At 57.9% G+C, this 15668-nt stretch overlaps 1 protein-coding gene across 1 annotated transcript in view; it reads right to left on the bottom strand.

Annotated features, from left to right (window-relative positions):
* The window catches only part of GRIK4 (glutamate ionotropic receptor kainate type subunit 4), a 387595-nt gene extending 372528 nt beyond the window's left edge, over positions 1-15067 (bottom strand). The window contains 1 exon segment of the mRNA XM_074356846.1: positions 14773-15067. The gene's annotated coding sequence lies outside the window, so the exon portion shown is untranslated.
* Between the last annotated feature and the right edge of the window lie 601 nt (positions 15068-15668).

Below are 15668 nucleotides of genomic sequence, written 5' to 3'. Positions count from 1 at the left end.
GCACTGCTCCTCCTCCAGGAAGCCTTTCCTTCTGCCCACATCTGATTTCAATGTCCTCTCGGTGTCCCCATGCCCCACCCCCCAACCACCACGCTGCACCGTATCACCTGTTCACATCTCCCACAGAGCGCTGGACTCAGGAATCTGTCCCCTAAGGGACACAGGCTGATCACAGGGCCTGGCCTGCATGTTGCCTCATTGAATGAATGAATGATGCAGCAAAACCAGGGCTGGTCCCTTAAGTCTCCAGGCCACTGCCCTTTCCACTCCCTTTCAGAGAAGGTCTCCAAGCATTTAAATCCCAGAAGAAATGCACCAGGAAGACTCTGTCCGTCCCGAGTCTCCAGATACTTCACAAAACACCAGCTGAGGAATGAGTTATGGGAATCCACTTGAGAGGGACCAGGGACCACTGGGAGGCCAGTGCCAGAAAACAGAAGATGCTCATTATGAAGCCAGTGGAATGAAACCCAGGTTGAGGGTGCAGGGAAGGGATCACATTAGAGAAAGAAAAACGAGGGCCAGGCAAGCAAACTACTTAAGCAGTCAGCTGGGACTCAGAAGGGAAAGACAGACTAAATCAAACCTCTGACAGGCAATCGATGGACATTCCATTAACAGTTACAATATTACTAATTTACACAAAATGTCTAAACAGTACCCATTCCCCCCATTGTGAAGACCTTGTATTCAGCGCCTCCCAGCTGTTCGGACGTTCCTGCTAACACCGCAGGGCCACCAGGCAACTGTGCCCACGCCCAGGGCAGACCCCATGGCACTGGGGCAGCCAGATCAAAAGAAGCTGGGGTGAAGGGAGGGCCTCGGTGGATGCCCAGGGCTTGGCCCGAGGTTGGGGAAAAGGATGTTCAGCGCAGCATGGCCAGGGCGCTTCTGGAGCTGCGGAGACACAACTGACCATTCAAAGGGGCCAAAGTCAGAATCAGGCAATCAGCTCTGCTCTGCGGCCCGGGAGTCTGCGCACACACGGTCTTTGGATGTCTCTCTCCCTCGGTCCATGGCGCTCCAAAGGTCAAATGCCTTCTGGGTGCACTGAGGTCTTTCTTCATGCTCAGAGCATCCAGAGATGAGGCAGGAGGAGGGTCTCCATTTGGGGGTAAAAGAGAGGAAGGGAGATGGCACCCACTTCCCAGGGACACCCCGAGGTCACTGACCCAACCCTAGGCACGGCAGCCTTGGGCCAGAACCTTGAGGTGGCAGGATGCTGGAGCCAGGCAGAGCTCAATTCTAACAGGACCTCAGGCAGGCCCCTCACTGCTCTAGGCCTCAGTTTCCCGCTTCTGTAAAATGGAATAATACTGGTGCCCACCTCAAGACTGGCTGAGGATTGGAGAGCATGGGTGCCGAATGCTAGGTCCGCAGTGCTGGCGATTCTTGGTGACCGAGCACTCATTTGGGCAGCGCTGCAGGGCTGGTGCCCGTGGTGTGGGTGCGAGGGCAAAGGGAGGAGGGGGCGGAGGGCAGTGCGGGCCCTCATTCCACCACTGCTGATGGAGGAAATCCGAACGGTGCTGCAGGTACCACCCGCACACAAATCCCAAATCCCTTCACATTTCCTAAGCCCTCCAAAAGCCCAGCTTTAAGCAAAGCAATTTCCCGAGGAAATACGAGGGCTGTCTCCAGATACCTGAAGGGCTGTCATGTCCCTTCTGCTTACATGTCCCTGTTTTCCCTCTTGATCCTAAGAAGCGGGCCCAGCAGGTCTCATATCCCCATTCTATGGATGAGGAAATTCACACACAGAGAGGGTAACTGACTCCCTCAGCGTCACACAGTAGCAGGTCTTCTCTTTCTTAAATTATATTTTTTCCAGCCCATGATTCTCTTGGGACACAGCAGGACAGATGAATTATAGGGACAAAGATGTGTCTCCTGTAGGGGAGAGAGGTGGTGGCTCTGAGTCCCCTCAACACCCAGGACCCTCTCTCTCTCTCTCTCTCCCCCTACTTCCCAGATATCATGGAGCCTGTGATGTGTCCCTCGGTTTTCTTAGACTCTTCTTAGGTCTCTGCCCTGCCTGGCAGGACCCGGCTTGCTCTGGAACTCAGGTTGTCAGAAACACAGGCACCCACTGGATGGCAGGCATGGGACCTTGTAGGAAGCGACTTTTCAAATTATGCATTTTAAGCACAGGTAATTGAAGCAGACGTTGGAGAGCTATTCCCCCAGCCAAGCAGCCACCTCCTCAGCCTGGAGACGCTGCCGCTGCCACCGCTACCGGCGGCAAATGTGCTTTCAGCAAGTTGTAACATGCAGATTAATGACTTCCCAAACTGGACCAGGAACCAGATCAGGAGTGAAGAGCTGCTCCCCTGCCGGCCCCACCCAGATAAGCCCTCCCATCACCCACCCCAGCAAGGACCCTGCAGTGGCTCAGTCCCCGCTGTCACTCGTCTCCATGTAATACCCTTCCCCGCATCCTCTCCCCACAGGCCATCGACCAATTCATTTGCTCACCATTATTTTTAAAACTCAAATTTTATTAGCAGTGGAGCATGAGCAATAAATACTAATACACTGTTTGCACTTGAATTAGCCCTGCATGTCCTGGGACCACAGGGCTATTTGTCAAAGCCAGACTTGCTCCCCACCGGCACTTTGCGGTCGGGACACAGGCCTTCCAAGGTCATGGACTCTCAGGTGCCAAGCAAGGACAGGGAGGTGCTCTGAGGACTCACACTTTGGGGGCTCCCTGATTTCTAGGCAGGGAATGGAGCTTCCTGGAAGGAAGGGCAGCAATGATGGGGCTGCAATGCTAAAAAAAAGAACTGGATCCCAGCTCTGCTGCTCATAAGCCATGTGACTGGGCCACATCCACTTAGCTACTCTGAACTTTCATCTCCTCATCTGTGAAGTGGGCCAATAACACCCACCTCCCATGGTTGCTGGGGGGATTAAATGAGAAACTGGCTATGAAAGCATCTAAAAGCAAACTTGCACACAGTGGCCATGGGGAGCACGAGGGAGGGAGGCTTCCCTCCACCAGGAGACCAGGACCCCTGAAACCACTTCCACCCAGTTCTGCTCCGTGGAAGAATAACAGATGGCCAGCAACTTTCCGGGTCACCCCCAGCTCCGTGCCCAGCGTGGGAGATGGAGCAGTGGACAGACAGCTACAGTGCCCATGGGGAGGGCTCAGAAGGGAAGGAGAGCAGGATGGGGAGGGGTAGGAGCAGCGAGGGGCCCCATTCAGGCTGCAGGAGGCAGCAGGAAAGGCCTTCATGGAAGAGGAACAGATAAGCAAGAGTGATACAAGAGATGGAAAGGAGGTGAAGGAAGGGGTTCCAAGCAGGTGGACAGCGTGTGCAAAGGTCCTGAGGCAGAGTCAACTCTACACTGGGGAACTAGAGCCAGCACTAAAGACTGACACCTGCTACATGGATGGAATCCCTAAGGGAGGCCCATAGTACCTGCCCTCAGCCAGCCTCCAGTCAAATAAGGGTGGCAGGGCTGACATATTGGAGATAAACTTAAGACAAAAACAACCATAAACAACCATCACTTGCTAATGCACTTCCTCTATTCACAGTGTGTCCATCCTTGCTGAGGGCTGGGAGGTAGCCATCAAGAGCTGAAGGGGTTAATCAGGGCAGGCCTCTCAGAGGAGGTGAGCAGCTCAGCTGGTAAAGAAGCTGGAAAGAAGCTGTCTGGCCTCCAGTACTCTGAATGACGCCACCAGGCCCTCTTTTCCCCAACTGATTGGAAACCTTGGACAACAATAAGGCTTTACTTGCTTTGCCAGTTGCATATAAACGCAAACACAATGCCATCTCTCTCCCACTAGACAAGGCCACAGGGCAGAGTTGCTTAGTCTGAGTTCGTCTGACTTGCTTAGCCGAAGAATCAAGGCAACAAAAGTGCCTGGCTTTCCATCTTCCTCCCAGCCCGTAGCCCACCCCGGGAAGATGCTAGCGTGCCCCAGGCTTCTCCTGCTGAGCAGTAAGGCCTCTGCGAAGATGCAAATCCCCCAGCACAGGCTCCGAATCGGTGAGGGAATTCAAGTTATGCATAAAAGCTCCCTCCTCCCCTCGGGTGCTGGGAGGAGAAATACTGCCAAATCTCCCTCTCACCGGGCAGGGATCTGCCCTGGAGGGTTTTAATTGAACCCTGGAGCCTCCACACAGCCTCCTCCCTACTGAGACCCTTGGAGATGCCCTCCCACTCCACCAGCACCAAGCACAGCACGTCTCGCTGCTCTCCAGACAAATGCCTCCCTTCTGGTTCCTGCTTCCCACTTACTCCCATCCTGGAGGCATCTCCAGACTGGGACCCACAGGGGAGCAGCTGTTCTGCATATTCCACCCCAAGCTGTGAGCCAGCAGGACCCTGGCACAGTCAGGGTTAAAAGACAAGCCAGACCCAGGGAACGCCCCCTAGTTAGCCCAGGAAGGGGTCCGGGCAACATTTAGGTCCTTCATGCTCCACGGAGAATGCAGCTCTGGAGTCAGACCTGCTCTGAACCTACCTCTGCCCCAGGCTAGCTGTGTGACTTTGGGCAACTAATACAACTTCTCTGAGCCTCAGTCTCCCCATTTGTAAAACAGTGGCTGTTGTAAGGATTAAATGAGAAAATGCATGTGAAGGAATTGGCACACTGCCTGAAATATTCCACAGAAAGAAGCTGTTTCTATTAATGTCATTCCAAGTCTCCTCCTGGACATTCTGTCAAACGATGGTCATTATAACCTGACCATTCTAAGCATTATAAGCACTTTATTAAAAAATATTTTTTTAAATTGAAGTATAATGTACATACAGAAAAGTGCACATAAGTGTAGAGTTCAGTGAATTGTCCATAGAACCAGCTCTTGGATCAAGAAACAGCATTATCAGTACTCTAGAGCACCCCACCACCCCCGGCCCCCCTTCCAAGGGTAACTCCTCTCCTAATTTCTATTACCACAGATTACTTTGACTATTCTGGAATCTTATATAAAGCCATCCAGTATGTATTGAAAGCACCTTATTTAAGAAGCCCTTCCATAGATGTTAACCTATTTGCTCTTCCCCAAGCCCTAGGAGATAAGCTGGAGATAAGGTTACCCCATTTTATTGCTGAGCAAACAGAGGCTTCAGACAAGGTAACAGACTTTCCCAGAGATAAGCTGTTTTATTACCCCATTTTATTGCTGAGCAAACAGAGGCTTCAGACAAGGTAACAGACTTTCCCAAGGCTGCATAGTAAGAAAAGTGGTGGGAACTCCAACCCCAGGCTGCCCAAGGCCCTCTCCTGTCACCTTTCTACCACACCAGGCTCCTTTCCACACATCACACCAGACTCCCCTACCCCCATGCTGCAGGGGAACCCCCTCCTCCAGGAAGCTTCCTGGGATTGCTCAGATTAGAGCCGTCAGCCTGTCCTGCTCTGCCCATTTCAGCCTAGACACCGGGTCTTAATACGCTGCTAACCTGGGAATGTCCCTGATGGGCGTGTGTTCACTGCCTGCTGTGGGTTTGCACCATGTCTCTGCCTGTCTCTTCACCTCATGCCTCTTGGGAGTCACAACTCCCAGAGGGCAGGGCCTGCTCCATGGCTCATTCTCTGCTCTGCCCAAGATAGAGGGGCTGGCTAGTCGCCGGGGAGAGTGGAGACACCACTGGTGGGCCAGGTAGGGAGCAGTAGAGCAGGGCGCTGGCTCCACTGGTTTGATAAGAGGCTCCTGGAGAGTCCACCTAGTGAGAGGCATGAGACAAGAAAGAACCAGGGACCAGGGGACCCCATTTCTAATCCTGATGCTGTAAGTCACGTGACCTTGGGCAAGTTACTACCTGAGTCTTGCTTTCCTCACTTGTAAAATGAGATGATTGGACTAAATCTGACCTGACAAATTCATTGCACCCTGTGCCTGCAGCAGACATCCCAAGTCAACCCAGGCCCCATCCTAGGGACATTCTGCCCTAGGCCCCTCTTAACCCAGCGCTGCAGGTAACCCCGCCAATCAGCAGAAGTGGGCACAGGCAAAACCTAGCAGACACCACTGACCGTGGCCGGCACCAGGTGGCAGGAGTCACGGGGACTCTGCATCCACGTGCTGCTCCTGACCATGCCCCGAGATCCAGGGATGAAAGGTCAAAAGTGTCTCAGCTCACGCCCTGAATCCTGAGGCCCTCCATCCCTACACAAACGCAGTCCTTCCCTAGGTCCTCTGCTCCCACAGTCCCTAAGCCCCACCCTGCACGCTGCCCTCACATAACTAACTCTTCCCGGGAACAAATGAATTCTGTGGGCACAGGGTCCCTGCTCACACTGCGTGTCTAGAGGAACAACCCTGGGGCTCAGGCCTCTGCTCCCAGGCCTCCTCTGCATTCGTGGGAGCAGCAATGCCCCTCAACCCTGATCTGGAAGTCCGAGCTCCCAGCACAAAAGCCACCTCCACTCTCATTGGACACCCCTGTCTGGTCCCCTGGGCCTATAACCCAGCAGGACCCCTGTGGGGCCTTCCAGGGTCAGACCCCTCCCTCTTACCCCCTGCTGTAGCTCCTCTCTGAAGTACCCAGATAGTAGTATTTCATGTATATTTCCTGAGTTTTTCAGATGCTTAAAACCACCACCAAAGGGAAGAAATTAACTACTTGATGACTGAGAGCACGTGGCCCCAGACCATCTGGCCCCTAGGGGTTGATAGTGTTGACCGCCCTGTTACCTCTATGTCAACCAGTTAGAGAATTGTGCCCGAGCTGATCACGCACCCCGTGACCCACCTCCCTGACCTGGTCTTTGTGCTCTGCTGAAACCCTTCAGGGACCTCAGGGTTTTCTGGGGCATGAGCCATCCCATCCTCCCTGCTTGGCCCTGTAATAATCATCTCTCTGCATCAAACTTCAATGTTTCAGTTTGCCTGGCCTCATGGTGCGGCGGGCACATGAACTTGCCTTCGGTAACAGGCCCCTGGTGCCATGCTCAGCTGGGTTCGAGGAGGAGCTGAAGTGCTTGGGGCCAAGGTCCCGTCGGGCCAGGGCTGCCCTCTGTACTGGGTCAGTTCCATTATGGGCTGCGTTAATCCCACGATCCACCAGGGAAATGTGCTCTGAGATCCACAATGGACCCTTTGATCCAGTAGGTCTGTGAGTTGAAGCAGCCCTTCCAAGCTTTCCGGAGCCAAGGCTCCACCATCCAGGGCCTCTGCACGCAAGAGGCTCCCCAAAGAAGCCATCCATTCAACAAATATGTATTGAGCACCTACTACATGCCGGTCCCATCCTAGCTGTGGGGGCTGCAATGCTGAGAAATGGACATAGACCCCGTGCCAAGGGAGCTCAGGTCCTGGGGAGACAGACGATGACCTCTGCTGACCTCCCTGAAGCATCCAAGTGTGGCCTGACCTGTCGTGGTCACCAGCCCTTGGCCCTCTTCCAGGTGAGCTGCTTAAGATTCTCCCGGGCAGGGGCTGGAGGCTGGAGCAGAGAAACCTACTGGCTCCCTGGGGAGGCACTGGCCACCAGGAGAAGCCATGTCTATAGAAAAAAAGGGGTGATGCTACGGTCCAGCCGTGTGACCTCAGGGTGCTCTGGGAGCATCCATTCCCTCCTGGGTCAAATGGAACCAATAATCCTACTGTGCAAGGCTGCGGTGAGGATTTGCCAAGACATATGAGGATGGACACTTGAGACGCGGCAAGACGGACAGCACTGCTGGCCCAGGAACATGGGACAAAGGTCGGCTCCACCCCAGCTCCTGAGGCCCAAGGTCAAGTCCTGAGCATCCCCCTCTGCCAACCTCCCTCCCCAAAGAGGAGCTCGGGGGAGGGGCTGCCCACGAGCAGCCAGCCTGGCCGGACGCATGGATAGAAATGCACTTCCTCGGCTGGCTTTCCACTACTCATGTCATCCCACTGCCTTGCTTACTTCTGATCTGCACCCTACCTGGCAGGTCCACGCTCCAGCCTGTTTACTCTGGCCTCTGCCAGGACCCCTGCTTGTCAAAGGAGAATGGTAGGGTGCTATTTTCAGCCAAATAAACTGGGTGAGCTTTCTCCACCTACTTGCCTACCCTTAGATTTGGGTCATCAGAACTTTCTCGCCCACTGGTGGGGTGTCTGCAGCATCACCCAGTCCCACAGGAGCACGTGGTCACCTCGGTGCTCAGACCCCTGCCCCCAGGACCTGAGGTCCAATCCATCATCTGACAGATTCAGAAGATACCCGTGCACATATTTACTAAGGGCCCAGCCCAGGGGTGAGCTCACCCCGTGCCCCTCTGAGGCCGTGCCTGGCACCCAAAAGGTACTCGGGAAATGTGTGCTGACCAAGGATCAGGCACCAACCTGCCCAAGAGGCCAGTCCCAGCCTTGCACATTTCCTGGAGTCCCCCCACCCACCCCTCCAGGCCATCATCTTCCTGCTAGGGGACTCTGGGGAAAAGCGTCCTGGACAGAAACCCAGGTAGGAGGAGACTGAATCCTGGCTTTGCTCCTTGCTCATGAGGTGTCTTTACATCCCAAGGACGGGAAGGGGAAGAAGGGGTTCCAAGGAGGGGTGCGGAACAAGGACCCGTGGGAAGTAGACTTGGCTCATTATAAGGCATTGATGGACCTGGGACAGCTGGATTTGAACCCCGTGCCATCTGGTCTAGGAGCGCCACCACCGCCCCACACAGCCGCTGGACGAGGAACAGTGGTGGCCTGCTCAGGCTACCTGACAGGCAGAGAGAAGCAGAGAGCTGTCCCTGAAAGGTGACAGCGACACTTCATCCCCAAACCCAGCCCCCTACTCAGGAGCCCTGCCAGGCTGAAGAGCAGAAACCACTTCAGTTGCCCCGGCCCCCCCCCGGCCCCCGGGATGTGCCTCCACCACCCTCCTCGGCCTCTTAAACTTCTCTTTTTTATTAAGTGTGCCTCATAGCCACATCTTAACCTCCTCTGGGCTATTGATTTCTCATTTTATCAAATCCTCCTCTTTAGCTCTGGCCCTTAAACTCCAATTGTAAATATGTGTTTACTCCACAGCCACTCTCCCCGTCCTGGGGTGGGGGGGCCACAGCCCTCCCTGCTCCCTCCTCTGGGAAGCCTCAGTGTGATTACCCCCCTGAATCCGGCACTCCGTGAGGCTGAGTTTATGATACGCCCAGATTATAGAGAGAAAACTGAGGCTGCAATAAGGAGCCTGGGTTTCCTGTTTCCCTGCTGGCTCTCCCCGCTGGGTCCACAGCAACCACCCTCCCCACCCAAGGATGTCCCCCCGAGACAGTGCACACTCAGCCTCCCCTCAGCCTCTCCATGGCCAAAAGGCTCCCAGCATCTCGAAAAGAGCGAATCACTGCCACCTGGTTTTCTCTGCTTCCTCTGAGCAAACTGCTCCCCAAGAATAGCAAGAGAAGGAAGGACCAGGGGCATGAGGGCTGATTCCAGGCAAGAGGCAGGGCCCACAGTGCTCAGAGGGCCTCCCTGAGGTGGGCAGCAGGCCAGTCTCAAACCCAGGACGAAGTAGCAAAGGGAGGCCTGGTGGCCTCTGGACCCGCGCTCCTTCCACACCGCTCGGGCCCCAGCAGCCTCGGGAACAGTCAGGCTCAGCACCACGTGGGGCACGTGGAGCGGAGGAGAGAGGCACAGAGATCAAGGCTCAGTGTGATGGAGGAGCCTGACCCCGACTCCTGGAGGCCGGAGGCCCACCCAGCCTGCCTCTCCCTTCCTCATCCGCTGAGTTCTGTCAACTAATCTCTAACAAACACTTGTTATAAATGTGGGCTGAGGCCCCATAAATATTTATTTAGCACCTGCTCTGTGTGAGGCACTGGGGGTACTCCTCACGGACCCCTGGAGGTGACAGGCACAGTGAGTGCTGAGTGTGGGGGTACCAGCGCCACAAGGGGAGACAGAGAGGGCTCCAGGAGGCTGGGAGTGATATTCAGGTATCAGAAACATCTAGAACCAGCCCCCTGGGTAGCATGTGCCTGCACCCTCACACATCCTCGCACAGACCACCCAGCTGCTGTCCAGGACCCCATGGCTACCCAGGCCGACCCCCAAATGCCCCACTGCCTCCCTCACAGCATGTCTGGGGACACACTCCCCAGCAACCCCCCCAGCCCCACGTCCCCTCTTGGCTCCTCCGCTCCTGAGGCATCACCATCCTCCAGTCTCCAAGGCTAGAAATCTCCAAGTTCCCTCCGACACTTCCTGCTCCCTCATCTGCTGTGCCCAATCTGTCAGCACGTTCTGCTGTTCCTTGGAAATGTCACTCAAGTGCACCCCTTCTGCCGTCACCTCCAGGTCCTCACCCCCCTTTGGGTGCCTGAGGATGCTGAACGCCTTCTCTTTGGCTCTCAAGGTCCTGTGGACTCCAGTGAGCTCAGCCCCCCTCCCCCCGCCCACCCTTCTCCCCTTAGGCAGGACCTTTCCTCACCTGCCCCATCCCTCCTGCCCATCACCCAAGCTTCAGGACACCCCTTGTCCCTGCTCAGCCCATGCAGCCCCTCCTTGCCGGGAAGCCCTTCCTCCCGGTCCCTGAGCTCCAACCCCGTCTGAACACCCGCTCAGCCGGCGGCCAGCGCACATCCACACACACGCCGCACATGCCAACCGTGCCAACCGTGCTGCGGGCCCTCCTGTGCTCTCCACCCAGGGCACCAACCTGCTGGAGGAGACCCCGCCTCCCCTAGGTGCTGGTAGCCACCCATTCCCTGCTGGGCTGTATGTAAATGACTGAAGTGCTCAGTTGTTTAAAGAAAACCTGGGTCCAATCTTTTTACAAAGAGTCTCTCCTTCCCTTTTCTAGGCCCAAGTCCAGGGTAAGGAACTGGGGTTCTGGAACACTCCCTGGTCTGACGCGGCGCGGAGTGGGCTACACTGCAGGGCCCCCTGTGGGCCCCCTTCCTCATCTGTAAAAATGGAGATGATTGCGTCTAACTCCCAGGGTCCCAGGTGTGATGGAGTGAAACGAGCAGAGGACGCCGGCAACACAACGTTAAATGGATTCTCCCCTTCCTTCCCGCCGTTTACCGCGGCTGCTTCTGTGGCTTAAGATAGCTTTTCACATTGGATTTGCTAAGCGTATGGCATACCCTATTTTATGTAACCAAATATTATAATCAAGTCACAACTATTTCTTACATTTCTACTAGGAGCAGGGGCCGATTTATGGGATGCTGAAGGACAGTGCTTGCTCTGTTGGAGGCGAGGATGTGAAAGGCAATGCTCGGGGCACTTGAAGGCTGAGTGCGGGGACAAACAGGGACAGGGGATTATCCACAGCAGGCAGGAGCTGGGAGCTAAACCACAGAGGCAGCGTGGGAGGAGCCCCCCACGGGAGGCTCCCTGGGCCCCTCCTGGGCTGCCCATCACAGGGGCAAACCACATTCCCATCGTGCACACATTCATGCCAACAACAACCCTTTGAGGCAGGTGAGATCATCCCCATTTTACAGGTGAGGCAAGTGAGGCTCAGAAAGGTTAAGTGATTTGTTTAAAGTCACTCAGGAAGTGACACCAGGATAGGAACCCAGGTCTGCCTGACACTGAGCAGCTGAAGCTGCCACCATTTCCTGCTGGGACTGAGGGTCGGGGTGTTGGGGGAGGGGGCTTCCCAGGAAAAGGTGTAGAGGGCCTCGGGCGAGGGTGGGCAAAGAGGGGACAGAGGGTCACATCCAGAGGCATAAAGCTGGGGCCAGCCCATGGATGCCATAAACTCCAAGCCACCATCTGGAAACTCCATGCAGGAGCCCCAGGGCCAATGAGCCTCTTGTGACCAGGTCGCATGTTACCTTTGCAGGAAGGCAGGTGTGGCAACAGGGTGCCCAGGGAGGAGGCTGTTACCCTTCCCCAGGGGTGCACCACTGGAGCCCCAGGTGGGACAGTGATGGGGGGGGAATGGTCAGGCTGGGCCCCGGCAGTGCCCCAAAGCACCGAGGCTGAAGCGATACGGTGCAGGAGAGTGGGGTGGGGGCGCTGCGTGCCTGGGAGAACCGGGAAGGGGTCCAGAGGCAGTGACAGTCTGGGGTGGGGGTGGCAGGGCGCCAGTCTTGGTGCAGGGAGAATGCAGAACCAAGGACCGGCCAGACCCCAGACCCAGGGTGGGGGCGGGGAGCCAGCCACCCCCCACCCAGTGGGAGAAAGTGTTGAGCTGACAGACAGACAGAAGCATGGGATATGAGAGAGGGAGGGCTGAACAGCTGAGACTTTAAAAAGCAACAAGTAGGGGCACAAGAGCCCAAGGCTGGGAGTCCAGGGGCCTCACGGGTGGCGGCAGAGCCTTGGACAAGTCACTTGACCTCTCTGAGCCTCAGTTTCCGGGGGATCGATGACCCCTCCCCGCAGGGTGCTGGGACAGACGAAGTGCTTGTCTGGTTCAGATCCAGTGAAGGAATTTTTCTAAAAAGCATTTGGAAAACTGCGGAGCTCGATCCACACATAAGGGATGCGTACTACGCAGAAGCAACAAGACATGCTCTCTCCGCACACGTTCCCAGCCACTGCCCGCCCGCACCGGCCACACGGCCACTGGCTCCTCCTCACTGTTCCTCTGGTTTTCCGAGCATTTTTCCCCCTCACCCAGGGCAGGTCTTCCTGCCCTTCTTCCTTCCTTCCATCTCCATTGGGCTGAGACCCACACTGGGGGCGGCTGAGGCTCTCGGTCCAGGAGGCCCTGCATCCCAGCAGCTGGGACCTTCTCCTGCGAGTCTCTGCCTCTCTCCCACCATGCAAAGTTCCCTCTCCATCCTCAAGCCAGACCAAGAAGCAGACCCAGTCTCTAGGAAGAACTTTTGGTGCTGGGGAGAATGCCAGCCAATGATCAAGACACCTAGGGGACGGGGAAAACATAGAAAACCAAAATCTCCTGTCACCCCCCTCCCCCACTAACCCCCACCTCCTCCCCACCAGGCACTCCCAAGAGCTCCAGGGACAAGCCTCCTCTCGGGTCTCCACTGGCAGGTCCAGAGGAGGACAGGCACGGATGGAGCTGGAGAGGCAGGCGGGAGGCTGGCAGGCAAGCCTGGGCCACAGCTCCATGGAAGCCTTGCTCCACAAGAAATGAACAAAACACAGAAAATTAAACAAACCCAGACACTGTAATGTGTGCATATTAGATTAACTCTCCAAAGGGTCGTGACCTTGAGGAACACATCCAGCCAGTGAGGAAAATAATAAACCTGATTAATGACGAGGCATGAGCTGCAGCTTCAGCAAATACAACGAGCCTGACGATGCCCAGCGGAGTTCCCGGGGCTTCCTCCCCGGTGGGGCTGGAGCACAGCTGACCTCACCAGGCCCTCACCCCATCACACGTGCACAGACACTCAGCGAGCAAGCAGGACCAGATTTCCCTCTCAGGCACCCGCTGCCAACCCAGACAGCCTCTATCCCAGGGGATGCCATACCCACTGATGGCAGGTGCTCCTGGAAGCATCACTGTCACCCAGGTGACCCACAGAGAGCTTAGGTGAAGGTAGTTCTCTTTGTTCCTGGCAGGGCTCAGGGCTCGCGGCCAGTCCTGGGACCTCCTAGTCTCGGCTTGACAGACGCCCGCTGCCTGGCACAGGGGCCCAGCCAAGCCCAAAGCTGCCTCCTCTCTCCAGACAACCCAGGCCCTTGGGAGACATGCCCAGGAGAGCCACTGGAGGGAGGCAGGGAGGTGGCACCTCGTGGCATCACCAGACAACAGCACCAGGAGGAAGATGGCAGCACAAAGTAGAGATGCCAAGAGCTGAGCAGCCAAAGGTCCGGCGAGGGAGAAGCTCGGCTGCATTGCCCGGCCACTGCCAGGCTGGCGGGCCAGAGGGCCCAGGGCCTCTCCCCACCGCCAGCTCCCCCACCCCTAAGGCCCTGCCAACTCTCCCTGGGCTCCAACTCCTCCCCTCTCACTTTCTCCAGCTCAAGGGAGCCAGGGAAAGAGACACAGGTGCTGTTGGTGCCTTGAAACCCCTGTCCCAGCTGTCGCAAGCTGGCCCTCCACCCTGGCCAGGTCTGAGCAGCTCACCGCTCTGGCAGTCCTCACTGGAGAGCAGCTCAGTCAGCTCCCCTCCCCCTTCGCCTGCCCAGCCCCCTCCCCCATCACACGCCCAAATGCAGGTCTCTAGAGTTTCTCCCTCACTTCCCACTCGGGTGAACTAGGGTGGGATGGGTGGGAGCCTCATTAGTCCAGGGAAAGAGGGTCATTTCTGATAGGACGCTATTCCCCCCAAGCCAGACGGTGTGTAGGGTTGGGGAGGGGGTGGCCGGAGTCCAGGGCAGGGGCCAGGAGCAGTCGAGGCAGATGGCAGTGAGGCAAGGGGGAGGGGGCTTCGTGGGCTCCAGGGCTGAGCTGGGATGGGGCACTGTAGCCGGGGACTGGGGCGACTGGACAAGCGGAGGGGGACGGAGTGCGGGGGAGAAGCGCCGGGGCGGGGAAGGGGCCGTCATCCCTGCAGGGGGCAGAGGCAGGGCTGGGAGTTGTACAGGGGCAGGGGGAGGACCACAGCGGGAGGACAGCAAGCCCGAGGAAGGCAGGCGGAGAGAGGGAGATCTGGATGGAGACTGAAGGAACTATGGGCGCAGAGCGATGGGGGTTCGGAGCCAGATCCGGAGACGCAGGGACCGGAGTGCAGGGGACAGGCTGGCTGAAGGCGGGAGACGGGAGGAAGGGCGCAGGGGAGGGGTGGGGGCGGGGGCCGGGGAAGGGCGCGGGGCCGCGGCCCGGGAGGGTAGGAGAGGCAGAGACGTCAGAAGTAGGGGGTACGGGCGCAGGTGGGGGCGCGCGCGGGGCCCCGCGCGGATGGGACGCGGGGGGCGCGGGGGCAGCGCAGGTGCGGGCCGGGGGTGCCGCGGCGGGCCCTGCCCTTACCTGGGCGGCTCCGCACTCCGAGGGCTGCGCTGGGGCCGGGCGCTGCTCCGCCGGCCGCCGGGCTGTTGTTTTCCTTTTTCTCTTCTTCCGCAGCAGCCGCGGCGGCTCCAGCGCGATCCGCCGGCAGCTGAAGGCAGAGTCTGTGTCCGGCGGCGACCGAGCGGGGAGCATGCAGCGCGGGAGGAGCGCGGCCGAGGCGCGGGGCGCCGCCCGGCGGGCAGCGCGGGAAGTGCGGCGGCCCGCGCACACCAGCCCGGTGAGGGGGTGGGGGGCGCCCCTTCGGGGCCCGCGCGTCCAGCGGCCCGCACGCCCTCGCCGCCCGCCCGCCGCCTCGCCCGGCGCGCCCCGGGGCGGAGGCGTGGGAGGAGCGCGGCGGCGACGGCGGGGCCAAGCGGCCGGGGGCAAACTTGCCGCCGCCCCGGGGGGGCCGAGGCCGAGCAGCAAGCGCGGGGCTGGGGATGCGGCGCCGGGCAGGGGCACGAGGGGCTCGCGCGGCCGAGTGGCCGCGGGACGAAGTGCCGGCAATGCGGTGGATCGACCTCCGGGGGACCCCGGCGCAGCCCGCACCCTGCACCGCCCTGCGCAAAGGGGCGCCCACCCCGGCCCCAAGGAGTTCGAGCCCGGCCCGCTTCGGCGGGCAAAGGGCGCCTCCTGGTGGGGCTTTGGAGAAAAGCGCGAGGGACCAGCGTGCCGCTTACCGGGGACTGGGGCCTCAGTGGTGGCGAGGATGGAGAGCGCGAGGTTTAAGGGAGAGAAAAGAACAAACTGTTCCAGGAGGCTGAAGAGAGACAGCTTGCATTTAGTAGTTCCAGGGCGCTATTTTATGAATACAAACATCTTGGGAAGAGCTGTCATCCCCATGTCACGGATGAGGACCCCGAGTCTAGGAGGGTGAA

Source organism: Camelus bactrianus, chromosome 33 (genome assembly GCF_048773025.1).
Source record: "Camelus bactrianus isolate YW-2024 breed Bactrian camel chromosome 33, ASM4877302v1, whole genome shotgun sequence".
Lineage (NCBI taxonomy): Eukaryota > Metazoa > Chordata > Mammalia > Artiodactyla > Camelidae > Camelus > Camelus bactrianus.
Note: the sequence above shows the minus strand (reverse complement) of the source record. Positions and strands in the feature narration are given on the sequence as shown.